This window comes from Chaetura pelagica, unplaced genomic scaffold, assembly GCF_000747805.2.
Source record: "Chaetura pelagica isolate M959 unplaced genomic scaffold, ChaPel_1.0 scaffold171, whole genome shotgun sequence".
Lineage (NCBI taxonomy): Eukaryota > Metazoa > Chordata > Aves > Apodiformes > Apodidae > Chaetura > Chaetura pelagica.
In genome coordinates, this window is record NW_009952066.1 from 193,073 (window position 1) to 195,987 (window position 2,915).

The window sequence follows — 2,915 nt, forward strand, 5'->3', positions numbered from 1 at the left end:
TTAATCACCAATAAATTCAGATGCATAATTCTTCACAATTTATCCTTCACTAACACTATGTCATTTCCAAGTTGAAATGAAGAAAAAAATTTGACATTTGCAGGCAGTGTGGCAGAAAGGCAGCGTGCCATGTTACCAAAATAATTTATGTTCTAAAATTCCTGTGAGCCCAACATGAAATAACATTTCCACCATTCCAGCTCTTAGTTTAGAGAACTCCAGAGTTACTTGATATGACATACACGGGAAAAGGAATCATCTTAAATTGACACTGATAGTCCTCTAGCTGACAAATACAAGTTGCTTAAATTCACTATGTGGTTGATTTTCTGTTCTAGTGAGCTATGTTTGAAACAGGAAAAGGGGGTCAGATCTGGGAGTAGAAGAGATTAAACTGTAATTTTGTTTTGCTCATTTTCGGGCTAGCCTCTAGTATAAATCTCAGCCTGCTCTAAATTATGTCCAGCTGTCTATTGCCCCCAGGGACAATTCTAGCAGCCAGAATTAGCTGGAGTGCAGTGACATTTTGACCACACACAGTCTTTCTTCAGCCTACCTACCTATCCTTGGGTTTTTGAGGACAATGGGGGGTAGCAACAAGCCCTGCCAGGAAGAAAAAATGTTAATGTTTTAAGTTGTAAACACGTTAGCGTTAAAGAATGTATGCAAACAGTGGGTTCTAGAGACAGCAAAAAACTGGGATGTGACAAAGAGTTTAGTAAAGCAGTAAGAAATAGGGTGCACCATTTTCAGAAGGAGCCAGAAGTAAATACTTAGAGGCCAGCCTCCCAGGGCCGCTTCAATAGGAAGCATTGTCAGTGACTGTTGTATGGGGTTGGCCTCAGCAACACCATGTCGTACTGTCAGCAAGAAAGAATGGATGGTTTGACCACTTCTTACATGACGCCTTCAGATATTTCAGATATGTAAATAAGTTGTCCTACTGCTGAGCAGCTCAGTCACATACCTCACACTCTCCTCAAGAGTCTGAATTCTGCTAGCCTACAGCAGGCAAATTTCCAGTTGCCTCACTAGGAAATACCAGAACTACAAAACCATGAGCTGACTCTACTACTTCCATTTAAAGGATGGAGAACTATCCTTGGCAGAATATGGCATTTCAGCAAATATATAGCACTGTCTGAAGCCAAGTATGGGATCGGTGCCCTGTCAGTGTTCATACATTCTCCAAAATGATGTTTATGTTCTCTGCTTTGCTTTTTCCAGAGTGAAAACAACCAACTGCAGTTCTGTGACACAGGTGTTTCTCTAAGTAGTAGACTAGAGCAACACTTTTTTGAAATTGTTACCTAATCCAGAATCCAACAAGTTAATTTGAGTTCTTTTTGCATGATAGATATGACAATGCATTCAAGCCAGTAGATAGAAGCAATTGATGTTACTATTTTGCACGCATTAGGTTACAAAAGTCTATACTGCTTTCTGTAAGCATGAAACAGTAAAATTTCAAAATACATTAAGAGGCACATCACAAATATGAATCCAGTTTACACTAGCAGGAGTCAATAACTTAGAGGCAAGGTGTATTTCTAAAAAATTACATACAGGCTTTCAGGGAATCTTCTTTAAAGTGGGAGAGTAGGTGTCAGAGAGTAGCTTGTAAAATAGGCTGGCACATGAAAGTACATGCAAAACGTCTTAAAAATACAGTCAACCTACATTTCCTGTTTTACACCCTGGTGTTGCTTGCTTCTGTACTTTAATTACCAGTGAGATATGTGCACTCTAAGCCCTACATTTTTAGGAGTCCCACTTGTCTGTAAGCACTGAAATTGCATTGAGAGGAAAAATCCTGCCCTCTCATGAACACCTAAAAGAAAAGGAAAAACAGGTGACACGCTGTTGCAGCTAAAAGTATTCTGAAACTTGCCGTTTCTAAAACAGGTAAGAAAACAAAATACTTGGTTCGGCGACAACATTATTGTGTACTGTATGGCCACTCAAAAGAGAACTGATGCTCTACATAAGATCAAATCTAATGCAATATTAAGAATTTAAGGGATTAGCTAGGAAAGCTATTCTCTAGGCTAGCAATGCCAGAGGTCTGCGACCTTGCATCATGTTTTCCAGTAGATCAGAAGTTCTCCAGGTCCTTCACAGTCGACATTAAGGATGCAAAAAACTATAATAAAGATCCAGCTTATCCCTCTATTGAAAGAGTTCCCTGGCACACTGTTCCTCACCATAGCCACACCACCTAGAAGAGCTTCTAAACCTCTGTATCGCCTGCTCATCCTCCCTTCAGTCCAGTGACTTGTAGGCAGTAATGATTGCTGAATTTAGGTGGTGTCTAAAGGAACAGGCATTCCCCTATGGAGGACTCCTTGCAGTTTTTATTTACTAAATTCAGTATGGGCAGGAAAACACATCGGTCTTGTTATTCTAAATTCCAAATAGCTTGCCTTGCCTCCATACTATCGCTTGTGAAGACGCAATTCAGCTTAAACAAATAAATGTTTGTACACAGGCTTTCAACAACACCAAGGGGCAAGCCCAGCGTCTGGTTGGAGCCACTTCACCAAAAGCTCAGGTCAGAAGATGGTGACGTGTGTCTGTGGTGGAGCAAGACTCGAGCGGTGCCCAGAGCTGCCGGGTCACGGCCCTGCTCCGTGCAGCAGGGCGACCATCCGTCCCGCAGGCCGCGCCGCACGCCCTGGGGGCCCCGCTTTATAAAGCGTGCGTGAGGTAATTTAGTGTCGTCTCATTCTTCCCCTCCTTCCCACCTCTGCCTCGTGGGTCCCCGGCCTCAGCCCCTGCGGCCTGACGCGCACCTCGCACAGGAGCGCCCAGAACGACTGCGACCTTTCCCCTCACAGAGGCGTCGATCCCCGCAGGGCACGGCAGCCTTCCCCCCGCAGCCTCCCCGCGCCGGGATGGCGGGAGGACCCCACGGC